Source organism: Euprymna scolopes, chromosome 4, assembly GCF_053919585.1.
Source record: "Euprymna scolopes isolate OS-2025 chromosome 4, ASM5391958v1, whole genome shotgun sequence".
Lineage (NCBI taxonomy): Eukaryota > Metazoa > Mollusca > Cephalopoda > Sepiida > Sepiolidae > Euprymna > Euprymna scolopes.
In genome coordinates this window covers 65,988,481-66,009,193 of record NC_136485.1, presented here as the reverse complement: position 1 = coordinate 66,009,193, position 20,713 = coordinate 65,988,481, and the positions used below count along the sequence as shown (strand labels likewise).

General features: G+C 34.8%; 1 protein-coding gene across 1 annotated transcript in view; it reads left to right on the top strand.

Annotated features, from left to right (window-relative positions):
• Nucleotides 1-3,621: 3,621 nt before the first annotated feature.
• The window catches only part of LOC145268053 (phosphatidylinositol 4,5-bisphosphate 3-kinase catalytic subunit beta isoform-like), a 420,372-nt gene continuing 403,280 nt past the window's right edge, over nt 3,622-20,713 (top strand). The window contains exon 1 of the mRNA XM_080123347.1: nt 3,622-4,244. The gene's annotated coding sequence lies outside the window, so the exon portion shown is untranslated. The remainder of the gene's footprint in view (nt 4,245-20,713) is intronic.

Here is a 20,713-nt window from a genome sequence, read left to right as displayed (position 1 = left end):
GAACCACGGCTGGCTGTTAGGTTTTTGCTGGAATTTTTTCGAGGGTATGAAATGGTCTATACCTACAATTAACCATTCCGTCAGGTCTGATACTATAACGGACACATCTTTTTAAACATGGAACGCAGAGGTAGATCTGATATAAATGTACAAGAGCTATCCAAGTCAGCTATAGAGTATCGATATACTGTAAGATGGAGAGGTACATCTGAGGATTTATTACATTTCATTTTTATCTTAATTGCACTCTAGAGAACTTACTGTTTCTTTTATAAAATTATTTTATATAAATTTTTTTCCAGGTAATGAAAAAAAAATATGAAGTAATTTACGTGTGGGGTTTGAACCTACAGACCACATCATGCAGCTCCCCCCCCCCAAAAAAAACACATAAATTGTCAATTTTTATAAAATTCTTTGCAGTTAATGAAAAAAAATGAAGAAATTTACGTGCTGAGTTTGAACCTACAGACTACGCCATGCAAAAAAAACAAAACAAAAAAAAACATGTTATCAACTTACCGATGATAGAATTTTCATGGCCCGTTGTTCCATCATTGTTGCTAAGCGATGACATGGAAAAATGGGGGTATTCTGAGACAAAACTTAAGTAAGATCACTACCAGACTTATACACAAAAGTTCTGTAAATTGTAAAGAAAATCTGTTCAGCCGTTTCGGAGTCTATAAGGAGCGACCTCACACACACACAGACAAAGTTGCATTTATATGATTGTAGAGATCAGCAAATATGTTTTGATAAAGCTGATATTTTTCTGGACAGCACAAAAAATTAGTTTCGGAAAAAACATCTAAAACAAAACAAAGCAAAAATAGAAGCAAATATGCAGCAAATATGAGTTTATTAACATTTCTATGAAAATTTTGTCCATTGTTTTTAAATATGACCTGACACAAATGAGATAAACTAATAAATACTCAGAAGGTAATATTGTACTACATAGTTCAAAAGAAATAATAAAATCACATTATGAGAAACAGTCTTTAATTTACTCCTTTAGTCCAACACCTCTTGGCAGACAATGCGCTTCTTTTCATCGCCCTGTTTCTTTTGAATGTTCCCTTTTTACCCAACGCTTTGCTGAATTCTTTCTTCAGTGAAGAATTGCTGCATGTCGAAATTAATACGAGTTCCTTCCTCACAGCATTATAACAATGATCATATATTATTATAATCGTATTTGAAAATGAGGCTATATCAACGGGGTGGGGATCGTTATCATATTCTTGTTCCGGGTTGCCAGATTGGTGTTTTTAAAACCAGAATTTGCGAATTTAACCTTTTTTTTTTTTTTTAAAGCAGTTTGACCTTCAAAAATTGTCTTTGGATTTTTTCAAAGCGTAACATATGGACTAACTAAGGAAGAAACAAGCAGAATATTACACGTACACACATTGTGTGCGTGTAGAAATGTATATATATATATATATATATATATATAGTTATGCATGTTAACATACACATATATAAACATTCATATATAGATATGTCTACATATGCATACACACACACACACACACACACACACACACATATATATATATAATGTATATATGCATATACATATAAGTATATATGCATGTCTAAGTACACACAGACACACTCACACATAATTTCAAAAACTACCAGGCAAATATACCTGGTAAACCAAGTGCAAGAGAGATTCGAACAATTGCACTTAAAGAAACGGTTATAATCTTAAAAAGATTTATCGGTTGGAATATATGATATATGAGATAGCAGGTGAATATCTGGCATCTGGTAGGATTCCCCATCCTCTCCCTTGAACAAAAATGATAAGAAATTAAAAAAAAAAATGTATGTGTTTTTTTTTTTTTTGTTTAAATTTTCTTCCTTTGAAGATTGTAACGCTGGGTATCGGACAGCCAAACCAGCTGCTAACATTGCCCTGCTTTTTATTGAAACCAACCGAGAGCTCTTTTTAGTATCCTCGTTGTTCCCTTAAGTGCAATTGTCTGGATTTCTTTTGTATTTGGTTTACCAGAAATATTAGTTAGGTAGGACTTCATGTTCTTTTTCATAAGCCCTGTGGCAGTGTGGCACCTATAATAACTAGTGTGTGTGTGTATGTGTGTGTGTGTGTATGTGTGTGTAAGTATATTTATATGTATTTAGTCACTCACAAACTGTTCAACTTTATCATATATTTATACATACTAACACGCATCTGTGTCTGTATACATGTGTGTGTGTATATGTGTGTGTGTGCGCGCGCGCCTGTGTGTATATATACGTATTTAGTCATCCATAAATTGTTTCGTTTTATCAGAGAGAGAGAGAGAGAGAGAGAGAGAGAGAGAGAGAGAGAGAGAGTTAATCTAATCTATAATGTATTTCGTTAATCTAATTTCCTTTAAAATTTATTTGCACCAATTAAGAATCGTTTAACAAAGTCAAAACATTTCCTGTAGAGCGTTTGTCATTATTTATTTGTTTGTTTTGAAATTCCTTCATAGCAATTTTGACGTGAGTCATCATTTTTCTATGGAAGGCTACAAGGATACATTTACTTGTTTTTAGTTACTCCCCCCCCCCAAGTAAATGAATAAATAAATAAGCAAAGATTTAGAACTTTTTAATAACGAAAATACAACAAATTTTAATAACTTACATGTATTTTAGTTTTATAAAGAATGCATTATTATTTATTTTAAGTCAATCGTCGTACGTACATACCCGGCGTTGCACGAGAGTGTTTTTACTTTTTTTAAAAATTGTTTTTTAAATTAAAAAAGTTTAACTATATTTTATTGAATAGGATCTGGAAAGGAAAATGTAATTATCACTATAATTTGTGGTAATTTATGAATTTAACTACATTTTCATTTTTATAAAACTTCACTTAATTTTGTTGAAAAGATTTAAAGTTGTAAAAAAATAAATAGAGATTACATTTTAATCTGTTTATTTTCACAAGTTTAAATATTTTACTACATGCGGACTGAGAATGTCGAAGCCAGAAGTAACTTAAGATTATTCGACAGTTTAAGAGCTTGCAAATTCCTTTCACATTTCGAAAGGTTCACAACGTAATTCATTCTCCTTTTTTTTCAACTATAAGCAAAAGATTAAAATGGCTGACTTGTTGGCGCAAAAATGAAAGGCATTATGACAGATTTAATTTCATAATTATTTTTTTTTTAATTTCATTTAATTTGAAAATATTGGATTTTTTTTTTAAAAAGAATTTCATAAATATTTGACTAATAGCAAATATTATCTGCCAAATAATAACGTATAAGTCACATAAAGCCGATAAACACATACACACGCAGACAAAAAGTGGTCCCACAGTTTCATTAATGTAGAGATTTCATGCGAAAATCTTATTGGTCAAGTCGGGGGAGGAGATTCCTAATTTGTAAGGGATGCAGTTCCTGTCTCTTCTTAAAGGAGAGGTTGAATCCTTTTTTTTTGTGCGTGTTTCACTGTTTCACCATTAGAAAAAAGAAAATAGAAAGAAAGAAAGAAAGAAAGAAAGAAAAAAACAGTTGATTTTGGTATTTGTCGGTCTTCCATAAAAAAACAAAACAAAATAGGTCATATTTCTGCAGTTGATGATGATGATGATGATTGATTGCACATAACAGAAACTTGTTAATCTCACCGGTTGAATAATAATTACAATCGTGCGAATATTAGTCCAAAAATTCACGAGCCAACCGGCAAAAACAGTCGAATGAACGCATTCTTATAGTATTATCTTAGTCATAAAAAAAGAGAAATTCATAAGGGCTTGCAGTTTTATTTATTTATATCTCTTTAATACGAAATTATATCCTGATATCATATTTTAAATAATATTATAAACAATCAGATTTTTCTATTTAAAAAAAAAAAAAAAAAAATATCTACGTAGCGCACAATAAACACGGCGAGTTTTTTGGTGGGTGGGAGTGAGGAGGCATGGGATACTAACCACCCACCCGGCTGCTTATAGATTCTTGATATTGTTGGTTTAATAATATTTAAGAAGTCTTGTATGAAATGACGTGTGTAGACGGAGCTGTCAGTTAAATAGTAATTGCGCCTCTCGCCGTTAGCTGACCTGTTGACCCCAAGAAGATGAAGATGGACATTGGCTGACCAAAATCAGCAGCAGCTCACAACAAGGAAGTGCCAAGAAGGACTTGCTAAAGCCGATCTCATGCATGGAATGTTTCTGATTCGAACCTAATTAAATCTATTTTTTTTTACCTCCGGTAAGTCGCTTTTTTTTTTTAAATGTTAGAATATACCTTGTTAATCGTTTCCTTAAGTTTGATATAAAAGAATCTAATTTTCTATCCATCCAAACACTTGGGAATTAACACTAATAATAACGCTAAGAAAGCAACTAACTATGGTAGCCCGGACGGATGTAATAATTGTTTTCTTTTGTATTTTTTTTTTTTTTTGTAAATAACTCCCACATTTTATTATGATAGTCTTATTACAATGATATAATTCAAGTTTTATGCATTAAATATTGATAAATATAAAATTAGTTGTGTATACTTTTATTTGTCGTAACGTCTAAATTAAAAACTGGCATTTTAATTAGTACAATATATTTTTCTTTTAAAATTTAATTTAAAAAAAAATCATAATTATAATTTTGTCCACGTTACAACGTTTATCTTTGCTCTTGCTGGACAGAAATAGATAACAGGAAAATAATATAAAAAATGAAACGAATATGAAAAGTCCACTGATATGAAAAAAAAAAAAGAAAAAAAAGCATACAATTATAAGAAAAAATAACAATAAAAAACAAATAAAACAGGGAAATTATTACCTGTTTGACATTCCATAGTTGTGTATTTCTTTTTATTGTATGCCGTTGAAATAAAATTCTAATATAGATTACGGATAAGGATCAGAACTTTTTTTTTTTTTTTACCGGTAAATTTGTTTTTCATTTAAAACTTTTTATTCTAATTAATATTGTATATTTACACAGCAGCTTGTTGATTTGGTTTATTTGTCCATTTGTAAAAGTTAGAAAGTTTTATTTATTTTTTTTTTACAAAGTTAAAATAACTTTTGGTAAGAGTTCGCCATAAACACTTTTTTCATTTAATATATATATTTTTTTAATTCATACATGTGTGTATATATATATATATATATATATATATACCGAACGGAGTTATAAAAATTGTCTTTTAAAATATTTAAAAAAAAAAAAAAGGGAAAACACTTAGCCCCCCCCCCTTTAGATCCGGAAAAAATCTTTTAAATAACTTTATGGGATTTATATTTCTTTTTTATAGTTTATAAATTCAGTTTGTATTATAAAATTTTATTTAAAACGGAGTCATTTTTCATAAATTGATCATTAAGGGAAAGAAAAAGTGACTGATGGAATTTTTTTTTTTTTTTTTATCAACAAGTTGTTGTGTACGTTTTCAGCGTCCCAAATTCTTCTTTTACGATTTATTTATTAAAAAAAATTTTTTTTAATAAATTTCATTAAATTTCCAGATGTAGAAATTTTCATACTGATTTAATATCTATTTATTATTATTTTTCGGTACTTATGCACTTATGTTACCGTGCTGAAATAATAACGTTATTTAGAAAGTAATTCTTGACATGGGAAGGGTGTTTTGTAATTATTCTACTTTCACCTAATAATTTAATAAAAAATATATCGTAAAACTTGAATTTAAGTTGAAAATACGATTTTACAAAAATAGCACGGTAACATAAGTGCGAAAGCACCTTATTTTCTTTAAAGACAGCTTAGTAATTTGTTTTTTCTTGGTTTAATATTATAAATAAATTCTAACCCTTAAATTAATTACAGACCTTGATGGTCGATTGATTCAAATTTAAGGTTAAAACCATGGTTGACAATATTATTGACTATGAAAAATCCGTTTACAGCAGCCGATAGGCGAACACACAAAATGAAACCCGAGTTCATGAAACAAAACGTAAAACCACCTGATATATTTATTCGTTCTTGCATTAAAAAAAAGTTTTTTTTTTTGTAATTATTGCTTTAATTTCACGCGAACATTTTTGTTAGCTCCGAAATATCCACATTAAACCCCCTATTAAAAAAAAGAAAAGTTGTTTCTGACCACTGGAAGATGAACCATTCCTTGAATGCTACAAAACAAACCACGTTGAAAACGCAATATGTAAGGTATAGGAGTAAAAGAGGAAATATTTTTCGTGCACTAGTGCAGTTTAGCATTCCACAAGAAAATTGACTTTAGTTTAAAAATCTTCCGTCGAGTTAGCCCCTCCCTATGTTAAGAATACTTTTCTAAACTTGCTTGGGAATGTTAAACTGCACAAGTGCCGGTTTTCTGATTTCCGTGTCAACATCCTAGGTTTCATTTTTGTATAATCGCGTTTTGCCCATTGTGATTCATTTCTAGATTTTACCGAGCTCCTGCTATCTGCCATGGGGGCTGATCTGTATATGCACCAATATGCGGAAACACACCAGTAAAAAAAAATTAAAGGGGGGGGGGACAATAAAAAGATTCAATATTAAATTCAATGTTTATAAATATTTGTTAGTTTTAAAAAGTGTAAAGGACGAAAACGATAATTTGGGACGCTAAAAACGTACACAACACAACCAACAACTTATTTCGTGAAGTTTTTCTTTTGTCTCTAACAACAACAACAACAACAACAACAAAAATCAAGCAAACATCTTTCAAACTGTGTTTTGACAATCTATTTAATTTAGTAATCGGCTTTGCATTCTTCCAAATAAATAACTTAAGTTATAATTTACAAACAACTTTGTTTTTAAAAAAAAGTTCAAGTATTATTATGGATTAACACCCTCAGCTACTCCCCTCCCATGCACACAAAAAGATATTTTACTTTTGTAGGCGATTACGTTGTGGAACAGTAACACCCTAAGAAAATTTGTCGGAAAGAGACAGACCCCACCCCCCCAACATTTTAGAATTTATGTATAAATTTAACGTAACGTAAATTATACTGCCAGTTTTTAGACCAGGCTAGCGTTTTAGGACAGTTAACTAAAATGTGTTTTTTTTTGCTTTTAGGAGATAAATTCTGCTTTTTTTTTTTTTTAATTTTTTTTTTTTTTTTTTTTTTTTTGAGGGGGGTACGATTACGAGAGGTTTTACGGCCATACTACTTGAACTTAGGATTAGTGGTAAAACTTTTTAGTTAACATTAAATTATTTTTTATGGAAATAGTTCCAGACAAGGCATGAAGCCATTTGATGTAAGGAGCTAACAAGAACGAAAGATGATTATTGCAAATACAGAAGATGCCTATTGATCTTAGTATTGAAAAGACTAATGCTGTAGGTAGAAGGAAAACAGTGACAAGGAAGAGAGTTCCACAACCTTGCAGTTCTTGGTTGGTTGGTTGTTTTTGTTTTACGGCATATCAACCTTTTTCAGGTTAGTTAATGCTGAATCCAGTGATTTTGAAGAAAATTTTTTAATAGAATACATTTTTTTTTTTTTTTTTTTTTCAAATCGGTTTCTATTTAATCCATAGTACTACCACTCCGGGTCAGAGTGGGTCTGGGAGCAATAGCAATTAAGCGGTGGCTCCATACTCCTCAAAGCCCACAAACTGGGGCCTCACCATCGGATATAGTTTACGGTCATATCCAGGACTATGCAGTTCTTGGAAAGAAACTATTGGAATAGGAAGCTGTATTGAGGTATTAAAACAGTGAATTGATGGAGACCTCGACCGACAAGTCAAACAAGCTGGAACAAAGGGAGCAGGGAATAGATCAGACAATTCAGAAGAACACCTGCCATAATAGTATTTGTAGAAAAGAGTGAGATTAGCAACATCACGTCTGTGAGAAAGAGGTTGTAATGGAGAAGAAAGTGTATAATCAATCAAATTAAAGATACGTTTCTGCAATTCATCACGAACCTTCGAATGGTATAGAGATTCACCAGCTGCAAAATGACGACAGTACTCCATATATGGTCTGATAGTAGATTTGTTGAGATGGAGAATAGCCTTGGGTGTGAGAAAGTGTTTAGAACGGTAGAGAGAACTGATTTTATGAGAAGCAGAAAAAGCAATGGATTTTATGTATGGATTCCAAGAAAGATTTAGGAAATTGAACCCTTCCTAAAATAATTGTTTTTCCGCTAAGTTATTTTGGTGTACAGTTCAAACATAATCTCCTACAAAAAAGTAGAGTCTCAATCTTTTTGGAGTGAGTGGGTGTTACTTGAGAAATTTACCAAATAAATATACCACCACCAATTCTAACCGAACTTCCATTTACTACAGACTTCGAGTCGATAGTTATTCTGGTTTGCCAAACAATTTTCATAAGAAAAGGTAAATTTTTATCCCCTCTCCCATAATGTCAGTGGAAACTTACATTAGATTCTATTTTTTGTGCAGTTATAAGTCAACATTTATTATATAAATTAAATGTGCAATATTAACCTATTTTTTTAACCAATGATCACATAATGTAAGACAAAACTGGTAACCATTTTTTTTTTTTTTTTTTTTGCAAAATGGTTGTTAAAATGGTTACGTGTTCTCTCAAATGCTGCGAGAGTCTGATCTGACATCAGGTCTGTTTTTAATGTGGGATGTATCCAGCTCTCTCTAAAGGAACATAGTGGGTGGGACAAAAAATGCCTTAGTCGAGAAGGATTTATCTTTCTCTGATCAATAACAGAACAATTTAACTTCAATTCCAGTTCGATTTCACTGGAAATCTCATCTGTTTTTCGTTGTACCTTCAATTTGTAAAAAAACCCTCACTTTAAAATATTTTATTAAAAAAAATTGTTTTCCGATTATTCTTAAGTATTTGGGCAATTGTGAGTAATTATTTAGAATTACACTTAATAAAAAGAGCAAAAATGCAGAAAAATCTTTGGTGTACATACTAGTCACAGAGCAAGTTGTCATATTCCAAAAATACGTAAATTGATCAAGTATTTTAATTTTTTTAATTAAGAAAGTCAAATTTTATGACCAGTGAAATCATAGAAGTGTCAGTCGCCATCTTTTTTTAAAATTCAAGGGTGGACAACTCAATTCGACTACTGAGACTTACGAACCATGTTATGGCATAATTCACGTTGATGCACTGGTTCCTGTTAGATCAACATTGAGTATGGTCAATATTGAAATGGGTGACCATTTGGGAATTCCAAGTGCTCGATGTCCTCTCTTCTTATCTTGACTTGTTTCCAATCATCTAGCCCTTTTTGCCACTGGACTCAAGCAGTGCCAATTCAGGAGAGATGTGGTTGGGATTGCACAACCCTTGCCTCACAATTACATGTGCAACTACTCTTACAAGAGGTATCCATTGTCTCTCGAGACTGAACTGAGGCATTGTAATATGGCTGTAAAAAAATTATTCATTGCTAAATTATACAGTAAGAAAAATAATGGCTGAAAACAAAACAGCTGTTACCAAATCAAAGAAAATTAATTTTTCTACTTATCTGTATAATTTTTACATGTGTTTACTGATTATAGGATTTGCTATCCATGCATTTGTTAACGTTGGTTTTAATTAGCCAGGATCAAGGAATTACACAACAGCACCAACGACATTTACATCAGAGTCTACATAAAACCTGACCTAATTAAGAACCAACAGATTGTCTCAAAAAACTTGCAGGCTCAACTCCTGAAAGTCCAAAAGGAAGACCTTACCAAGTATTCGATCATCAAACGGAGCATAGAGCAGGCACTCAATCCAGATCATACAGCAGTACAACAAACTCGAAGAACATAAAGGTACCTCCAAGACCAAGCTCAGGCACAATGCACCATAGGAAACTTTTCTCTGTTTGGAATGGGATAAGTTCCCACACCATAAATGCTCCCTCAGTAAATGCCTTCAAGTCATGCCTGGCTGCGGAATAGAAGGACAACCAAGATCTATATCACTACCAATTTTCTTACTAAGCCACTGACCCTAAACTCACATTTTTTTTTTTCATGCACATTACAACTAATATATGATCTTAATACCCTAGTTGGGTACTCAATGACTTTAAGATGTATACTTAAAATGTTAGCAAAGCCATACATTTCAAAATAAATATATTTAAGTTATAACTTACAAACAACTTTTGTCAATCAAAAACGTGCACCTGTTTTTTTTTTTTTAAGTTATAACTTACAAACAACTTTTGTTTTGGAAATATGATTTATGATGGCGACAAAAGGATCGTTTCCAAATTTTTGACTGCACATAAATTCAATCAGATATGTAGCTAGAAGCTCTTGTTGGTCCCACATTCTTGCTTGTTTTGCTTCCTTCCACACCCTTTCGACATGGTTCGTTGTTGTGTTTGTCGCGGGGTCTACAAAATGCAAACTGAGTAGTGGAATCCTTCTCTTTCAACTTTGTTATAGGTCTTCCAACAGTCGGATTCGACTATGGTCCCCGGCAGAATATATTTGTTTATTATCGGAAGAAGAGTTTCGGTGTTTTGGTTTTGGTCACCAAGAAACCCTTCTTGTCGGTGATGTCATAGCCGCCAAAGACCCAGAGTGGTTTGAGGATTCTCCCAACATTATTTTTCCTTTGGTTGAAGAGACTCGTCTATTTCGAGTGTGTGCTCTGGGCCTTTGATCTGCCAGGGATTCCTCAGGAAATACTCTTTGCAAATTTCTCTGGAAAAGTTCTTCCAGTCTGTACATGTGTGCTATGAAACAATACCACATTCCCTTCACATGTTTTTTTCGGGTTGCCATTTCGAACGTCCACAAATACTACCTCCGGTTGAAAATAGTTGGTGCAGAATTAAAACTGTCCACGTTTTAGGTTTTGTCACGCACCATTTCAATGTTTTAGGGGGTAACTGGTAGTACTTTTAGAGTGTGCTTAATTGAAAAAGAACAGTTTTTGTTCTAAAAGTCATTTAGAGTTGAATCTATGCACATTACTTTGTTGACTGTTATATAATCTATTTTTAAAAATACCCACAGTGGCTATATAAATATAGAAAATGTAGTTGATGCCAATGTGGAAGGTAAAAACAGAAGTGATAAGAGAGAATTGACAAATTCAAGACGAACAGTATTTCTGCAAGCATTGCTACAAAGGTCTAAAGGGCGCATCCTAACGGCATGCAATCAAAGATGTTGCCACAAAATTCGGTATAGGAAGAAATACTGTAGGCAGAATTTGGTCACGAGCACTAGACAGTTCGTCCGATATATCGGTGCCAATGGATTCTTTGAGCCGTAAGTTTCTCTGTGGCCGAAAAAAGGACTATAGTTCACAGTTGGCAAAAATAAACACCATTCCCTTGAGAAAAAGAACCACTTTGAGGTCTACTGCTCAAGCATGTGGAATGCCTAAGACAACGTTTATTGCAAGGATGAAAGATGGCAAAATTCAGGCACATTCAAATGCTGTAAAACTGCTTCTCACGATAGAAAACATGAAATGTCGCGTTGATTTTTGCTGTTTGCAATTGTATTTAAATCAAGGAACTTTTAGAGAAATGTTTGATGTCATACATATTGATGAGAAATGGTTTTACATGATGCAAAATGCAAGGAAATTTTATTCAGGCAAAGGCGAACATGACCCTTTTAGAACCACTAAAAGCAAGCGTTTCATTACAAAGGTAATGTTTCTTGCTGCCGTGGCTTGACTCTGTTGGGATCCACATCGCAAATGTTACTTTGACGGGAAGATTGGAATTTGGCCATTCGTCAAACAAGAGGCGGCTAAACGTAACAGCAGAAACAGGCCTGCTGGAACAATGGTAACTAAAGTCATGGATACAATCACGAAAATTCAAATTCGTGAATTCCTTGTTGAAAAGGTCTTTGTTTCCACATGGAACAAATCGCCAAGTGGATCCATTGCACAACAAATCATAATTCAACAAGACAATGCTAAGCCACACGTACATCCAACGGACTCGGTGTTCAAACAAGAATCGGAGAGATTAGGGCTGAACATTGAACTGGTTAACCATCCTGCAAACAGTCCGGATCTGAATGTACTTCACCTAGGTTACTTCAATATAATCCAATCCATTCAACACCAAAAGGCTCCAAAGAATATTGATTAATTAATTGAAGCAGTTGAAACCAGCTTTCAAGAATTAGAAAAATCAAAGTTGAACTACATTTTCCTGACATTGCAGGAGATAATGGAACAAATAATTTTGGTTGATGGTAGCAACAATTACAGGCTTCAGCATATGTCAAAAGCACAGCTAGAAAGGAAAGGAAAACTTCCCACTTCAATTTTGATATCAGAAGAATTGAAAAGTTAATTAACACAATTGAATAAATAGATGTTTTAGCTTTTTGCATTATTTTTTTGTATATTTATTTAATCATACATTGTAAGAATGTATGTACAATCAATTGTCAATTTAATTAAGTATAATTATTTGGTTAACCTGTATTTCCTTCCAAAAGGACTGCCTTATAAAACTTGAAACTTGTATGCATCAAGTATTTCCGACAGGAGATCCATTGTCTGCACTGTGCATTTGTGTATCTTCAGGAGAAACCCTCCTTAACACACAATCTTCATTTCAGTATGCATTTGTGTTTACAATTCTTGCATCTCATTTATTTTGATAGCATTTTCTTTCTCCTGGCAATATGAGATTGTCTGCTCTGGTGTTTTCATTTCTTTTTCTAGAATGCATAAATTAATTCCAGTGCTTGCCATTAATTTTTTGGCAAGTTTGAAACTAAATGTTCATTTTTGCATACAATTTCTTCCAATTCCAAAGTCGTCTGTTTCCATTTGAATAGTGCTTTTTCATTGGCTGATCAGATGCTCAGCCATTGAATTAAAAAAAAAAAATAAATAAATAAAAAAATATCTCCTCAACCAAAAAATAATAAAAACATTACATAAAAATAAATGTTGATTTTAGCGTTTCAACATTTTGAACAACGCTCAGCTTAAACAGATGATTTGGGTCAAATTCTGCAAGAGTACCTATATATCTTGTATGCATGTGCAAATATGCATTTATATGTTCAACTACATAAATTTTTTCATCTGTTCTCTCTCGCTCTCTCTCGCTCTCTCTCACCCGTTGTCTCTCTCGCTCTCTCTCACCCGTTGTCTCTCTCGCTCTCTCTCACCCGTTGTCTCTCTCGCTCTCTCTCACCCGTTGTCTCTCTCGCTCTCTCTCACCCGTTGTCTCTCTCGCTCTCTCTCACCCGTTGTCTCTCTCGCTCTCTCTCACCCGTTGTCTCTCTCGCTCTCTCTCACCCGTTGTCTCTCTCGCTCTCTCTCACCCGTTGTCTCTCTCGCTCTCTCTCACCCGTTGTCTCTCTCGCTCTCTCTCACCCGTTGTCTCTCTCGCTCTCTCTCACCCGTTGTCTCTCTCGCTCTCTCTCACCCGTTGTCTCTCTCGCTCTCTCTCACCCGTTGTCTCTCTCGCTCTCTCTCACCCGTTGTCTCTCTCGCTCTCTCTCACCCGTTGTCTCTCTCGCTCTCTCTCACCCGTTGTCTCTCTCGCTCTCTCTCACCCGTTGTCTCTCTCTCTCTCTCTCACCCGTTGTCTCTCTCTCTCTCTCTCACCCGTTGTCTCTCTCGCTCTCTCTCACCCGTTGTCTCTCTCGCTCTCTCTCACCCGTTGTCTCTCTCGCTCTCTCTCACCCGTTGTCTCTCTCGCTCTCTCTCACCCGTTGTCTCTCTCGCTCTCTCTCACCCGTTGTCTCTCTCGCGCTCCCTTTCTCTCTCACCCGTTGTCGCTCTCTCTGTCTCACCCGCTGTCGCTCTCTCTGTCTCTCTCTCTCTCTCATCCGTTGTCTCTCTCTCTCTCTCACTGATTGTCTCACTCACCTGTTCTCTCTCACTTACCTGTTCTCTCTTTCTCGCTCTCATATGTCTGTTTTTCACCTGTTCTCTCTCTGTTTGGTCTGTCTCTGACTTTTCCTCTCCCTGTCTGTCTCTCTCCCTCACTCTTTTTATCTACCTTTATTTTGCTATGTCTTTCTTTTTTTTTTATACTTTTATCTTGGCAGAATTAATTTAATATTGATAACGTTTTTGAAAATGACTTTTCAAATTAGTGTGAATGTACTTATTTAATGTTATTCATGCTGTTACATGACTTAAAAAAAAAATAGCTAAAACAGGTCGAAAGGTAGATACTTAAATATGTATGTTAGTGTCATTTTTCATAATATTAGTCTACTCATTTTTTGATTCTTTGATTCAGCGATTTTTAGTATTAAAAAATGGGAAAAATATTGGAATTGTCCCATCTGTAATTAAAATATTTGACTCTTTTTGCACAAACTAGAAATCGTAAGAAAAGAAGTCAGTAATAGTCAGTCCAATACAATGTTAGACATGCATCAGAGTCCTTAGATGTTTTTCTTTAGAGCTTGGATGGAGCAGTTGAACTGTGAAAATGCATTTTAGATGGTTTAACAAAATAATAATCAAGGAATTAAATAATTAGCTTTGTGGAAGCCTCAGTTAAGAAAATATATTAATTATGCCACTAATCTAATTAAGATATAATAAAGCTGGGAGCTGAAAAGTTAAGTAACCGATGCACCCCCTCCAATCTTTCAGTCTACTGGACAATCATCTATAATATAAATCTCACCTGTCTGTTTAAATGTATGTTTGTATGTCTCGTAAAAACTTTTCGACAGGGGCGACGGATCCTGACAAGATTGGTATCATTTTGGAGCTCGGCGTCTCGGGTGACAAATATAGAAAAATTGGCCCAAAACATTAATTCCTACACCCTAAACTCGGCCGTTTTGTACAAGGAGGGATCGATTTTTTTTTTTTTTTTTTTTTTTTTTTTTTTTTCGCCGATATTTTAGCAAGTCAGCGTCATCGTTGGATTAACTTCAGTTAATTTCAACGCTTTTGACCTCTGCTTGCATCATGGAGACATCGGCTAAGACGTCAGATTTTCTTTCACTTTCTTTTCCACCTTCGCAGCACAGGTTCAAGCTTGCCTGCCTACTAGCACTTTCTTTTACTCAACATGCACCTCCAAACATCCGGGCAATGCCAGGCACCCAGGCTAGTCTATCTATATATATAAAAGCGAAAATGTATGTATGTATGTATGTATGTACGCTTTTCCTCGATGTCCACAAAAGGCTTCTTTCAGAGAAGCGCTTGCTCGGTTCACAACTTAAAACTTTTTACATCATCTATAAATTGTAATATCTCAGAGTTATCCACGGAGCTCGCCTGTCTATTTAATTTTATTGACTTTCAAACATTAATTATTCGACATTTCCCGCATCGGCACGCGTTACATTCGGTTTTCGGTATAAAAAAAAAGCAAAACTCTACTCTAATCACAATAGGCCGAAAGCCAGTTGTCTCAAGAGAGCTAAGTAACGTTTGTTCAATGTCGACTTCGTCGTATCAGACTGTAGCTTTCATTTCGCTCCTCCTAATAAACAGGGAGCGAGTTTTTAAAAACAAACAAACCGATTTATTCACCTCATTCAAAACTGTCCCGCACAAAATGCTAACTGTTGAATACCTATCGCCGTCACGTCAATCAAAAACGCGCACCTGTTTTTTTTTTTTTTTAAACACTTTACTATTTTCCAACTGCGCGTCGTGAAGGCTTTGTTTTTTTTTTCTCGGGCACCTGTTTTTTTTTTCACATTTTCGGGTTTTTTTCACATACCCCGAAAAACACCCGGGCAACGCCGGGTACCCCTCGCTAGTATATATATAAAAGACAAAATGTGTGTGAGTATGTGTGTGTTCGCTTTTCGTGTATGTCCGCGAAAGGCTTTTTTCGCCAAGCTTCTCGGTCAGCTCCCTCATTCTTAAAACTTTTTATATCACCTGTAAATCATAATATCTACGAGTTAACAATGGGGGTCATCTGTCTATTTAATTTGCCCGAGTTTGAAAAGTTAAATATTCAACATTTTGCGTTTGCCGCATGTGGATTAGGCTTTTTCGTATGATAAAAACGAAACTAAGCTTAACACATGGTTCCCGGCGCGATCGCTGAGAACGTCCAAAATCAATCAGCTTTGATCAATGCGGAGTTTCTCCTTATATCAGACACTTGCTATTCAATTTGGAAAATCCCCTTTAAATGCGGAGCTTGTTTTCCCCCCACCATCATCTTGGGGAAGCCAAAACTGCCCCGCATTGAAACAAAGTAAAAAAAAACCAAAAAAGCTGCCCCAAAGTAAATAAAATACTGCCACGTCATGGTAACGTTCCCGCGATGACCTAATTAAGCGGTCACCTATCAATCAAACCTCTTTGACTCACTTTATAACCCTTAACTTAACACGCATATTAATTTCTCTCACTCATGGCCCAGATGGTTAGGTTGTTGGCTTTTTTTTCCCTTTCATTTCCACCTGTGCATCAAGGCTTTGGAGTTCAATCCTACCTTCCTACTAAAACATTTTTTTTTATTTATTTTTTTTTTAACACATACACCTCCAAACGCCCAGGCAACGCCGGGTACCCCCCGCTAGTCTATAATATAAATCTCGCCTTTCTGTTTAAATGCATGCATGTTTGTATGTCTGCCTAAAACTTTCGATAGAGGAGATGGATTTTCACGTGATCGGTATCATTTTGAAGCTCAACCCTTCGGACGACAAAATCAAACAATTGGCCAAAAACATTAATTCCTTCACTCTCAACTGGGCACTTTTCTACAGGGAGGGGTCGCTTTTTTCGCCAGTATTTTCAAAAGTCATCCTCTCTTTTCGATTGTCTAGCCTTAATTTAAACCTACTTCACTTCAGGTTTGGCGATGGGCGCAACAGCAAAGACGTCTTTTTTTTTTTTTTTTTTTTTCACGTTCTTTGCCTCCTTCGCGGTACAGGTTTGAGCCTCAACCCACACTTCTAAACACCCGGTCAACGCCGGGCACCCAAGCTAGTTATTGAATAACTCATTCATCTTCTATGATCATATTGTTGAATTAACTGAATAGTTATGTTAAGAAGAATGTCAGGTGGCTTTTGACTGCAGCTAACAGATTTGACCTTAGTTCTCTGAGGTAACAACACACATGTGCATATGAGAACCCAGCAATCTGTTTGTTATGATTGTAACTTAGATACAAATAATTCAAGTAAATGATTGTGTAGAATAATCTCAACGACCCCGCCCTCAAATTATGTAAAATGGAAATATGGCCTGTGTCAATGTGTTTGTTTAAATGTAATCTGGTACCCAAAATGTGTAAGTTTCAAGCAGCCAGAAACTGGAATGGTAGAATTATATTCTGTGTATATAGGTCCTATATAATAATATCTAGGAATTAGGAAACCGCGTAGCGTATAGATTTATTTACGTCGATTTTTACAAAATTATTGCTATTTTGGCTTCTCGCGTGTTGATTGGGCTTTTTAGTATAAATAAAGTGAAACTAAACTCAAACGACGTCTTCTCGGCATTGCGCAGGGAAAAACGTCCAGAAGCAATCAGCTTTGATCAGACAGTTCTGGACAATTGGGAGCTGCTTCCCCCTTCCCGAACATCTGTTGGGGGAAGAAACAGACCTTCTTAATTAGGTCAAATGGAAGTAGCAGAATTAACTTTTATTGCGCACGCCTGTTTTTATAGTTAAATAACCTGCTTAATGTTGTCTGTCGCCGTGGCTCAATGGGTAACGTAGTACGTTTTTTTTTTTTTTCACACATTAATTTCCAACTCAAGGTTACGGGTTCGATTCTCATACTTACCTACCAAAACATTTATTTTATTATTTAACCCCCCCCCCCCCCCCTTCCCGGAGTTTTGATTTACCTCAAGACACCCGGGTATCGCCGGGTACCCCCCGCTAGTCTATATATATAAAAGCAAAAATGTATGTATGTATGTTTGTGTGTATGTTTGGATGTCTGCAAAAAACTTTTGACAGACGCGACGAAAATTCACAAACTCGGTATCACATCGAAGCTCCATCCTTTGCTCGAAAAATATCGAAAAATTGGCCAAAAACGTTAACTTTTTCACCCCAAAATCGACAATTATTGACAGGGGGTGGTCAACAAAAACGGTCCTCTCGTGACAATGACCGATTCTACGCATGCGTCAGATGACGTTGTGACCTGATTTACTTTAAATAGTTGAAAAAACGAACAAATTTCATGTAAGTCACCTTAGCTCAGTTGGTTAAGGCCTTGGGTCATTATCTAAACGTTTTGGGTTCGAATCGTGGTGTGAGATGTTTTTTTTATTTAAAAAAAACTTTTTTTTATTTTTTAAATTTAAATATTGAACCAGTGTTTCGTTTTTCTGCTTTTTTTACTTCGCTTATTATTAGCGACACCCAAAAACACCCAAGTACCCACCGATTTTTTAAATTTTAATATGGAAACAGGCTTATTGAAGCCATTTTTCACGTGTCCATTTTTCTGTTTTCATCGTTCGTTTGCCTTACGTTAGTTTTTTTTGTGTTTTTTTTCCCGCTTAAGTGTTAACGTTGTTTTCTTTTTTTACTTCGCTTATAACAAACAAACCTACGTCGTCGTCGTAACGGTCGACGACTTCCGGCCGCGCACCTGTCAATTTCATTCTTAAATAAATTCAAACATCTTTCACTAACTCATTCTGGCTGGCCGATTTTATTTTCAAACTTCGCCTCAGGGCTTCGGGTTTGATCCCCCTCCCCTCGAGTTCTTTTTTTATTTAACACCACACACACCTACAAACACCCGGGCAACGCCGGGTACCCCCGCTAGTATATAATAAAATAATGTAAATAGCTTGTTTTCATATTTTCAAATTGACATTAAATCTTCATTGAAAAAGTCTCATTCAAGGTTCAGATTTGTTTTCCTCGAATTAATCTGACTACTGTCTCATCTTGAGTGTTATTCTCACAATGTTTTGGCTGATGTAACCACTAACCTTAGGTGTTTCTTGCCAAGCTCTAGAATCTGTACAGAATTTCTAATGAAACTATATAATCCACAGGGATAGCATGCTCCTGTTTTGTCAGCCATAATCGGGTAGAAATAATTTGGAATTGCATTCTTGGTATCGTCTGCACTGAAGCCCTCAACCTCCAGAAGAGTATCACATGGAACTGAATTTAACTTAGTACTTTATCCGTTATGCCACAGGTCCTTGTTAAGACAAATTGAGAGCATGGTATCCCTCTAGATTAATTAAAGAGTTCTGTTCAAAATTCTGTGCAGATTCCCGAGTTTTGACAAGATACGCCTGAAGAAGGTTGAACGTTATATTGGCCGAAATGTTGTGCCAATAACACTCAAGATGAGAACAGGAATTCAAATAATATAAATATTACAAAGAGACAGGTTAGTTTGAAATTTAATTTCTTTAAGCTGTCCAACACATGCCAGTATGTGAAACATGTTAAATTGAATATGGGCATGGTGATAATCTTTAAAAACATTTTAAGCAGATTATGCTAGAAAATATTTGCTAACCATTTTGATATGATTTTATTGCTGCAGAGTGTGGCATGGAGCTGGAAGGTGGCAAAAGCTAGCTCCTCTGGGCATTAGAAAATTTGCCGACTGAGAATGGATCTCTCCCTGTTTCTGAAGGAGGAGTTAATACCTGAGAGGATGTACCTTCTAGGACTGAACTGAACAATACTTCATGACAAAAAAAAAATCTGCTCACCAGCAAAGTAGTTCTTATTTGCTAAAACAACACCAAGAACATTTTCTCGACTGATATGGAAACAGCTGTGGGACTAGTCAATCTGAATGCTGGGATAAAAAAAAAAAATGGTTAACCATCTTAGTAAAGTTGTGCAATGACAAGCACTGCCAACGAAAGATTTGTTACTGATAATTCTGACATACTTTTAATACATATTATCTTGAACAACTAAATTGCTAAATTGAAGAACAGAGCAAGGTCATTTCTAAATGTCTTTGTATGAACACACTTACGTGGAAAGCATTTTTGTCATAAAAACATTGTTAAAAGTCCTGTGCATTTGATGCCGGAAGTATTTTCCTAAGATAATTTATTAAATAACTTGATTCTTGTTCATTGTAAGTTCTCTAAGTTTTTTCTTTCTTTCTGTGTGCCTCAGCAGAAAATTTAAACTTGAAAAGCTGCAAATGTTAGATGCACAGTGTGTATCTCTCTCTCTCTCTCTCTCTCTCTCTCTCTCTCTCTCTCTCTATATATATATATATATATATATATATATATATATATATATATATATATATATATATATATATGCCAAGGTTAATAATGTCTTTGGATGCTTTTCTCAAAAATAAATTTCTGGAATATGTTTATACACTGAGATTATACCTTTTTCATATTAAGTATATACTTAAAGTTAGTAATAAATATTTACCTTTGCTTTTTAAATCCCTACCTAGCAGGAATTTTCTTCATTCTATTTCTCTTCACTAATATTGAAATTGTAATATTCCATTTCTTGCTCCCTGGGATGGCAAACAAAGACGGAGCTTTGGGGGGGGGGACTGTTTAAACGCAGTTGTCTCAATGGCCAGAAAGTCAGATTATTTACTCTTCTTTGCCATGTCTTATTTTGGACTTCTTTTTGTGATAGATTATCCTGGCATGTACTCTTAAGCTCCAAGTTGACTTTTCATGGAATTTTCCACTTTAATTTTAACTTTATGTAGAAAATTCCGTTTTTATCATTATTTTCACATGCCTATAACTGAATATTTCTACATTTGACCAAAGTGTATTTTCATCACCCTAGTTATGGTAGGATTATTATTATATCTGACATTATA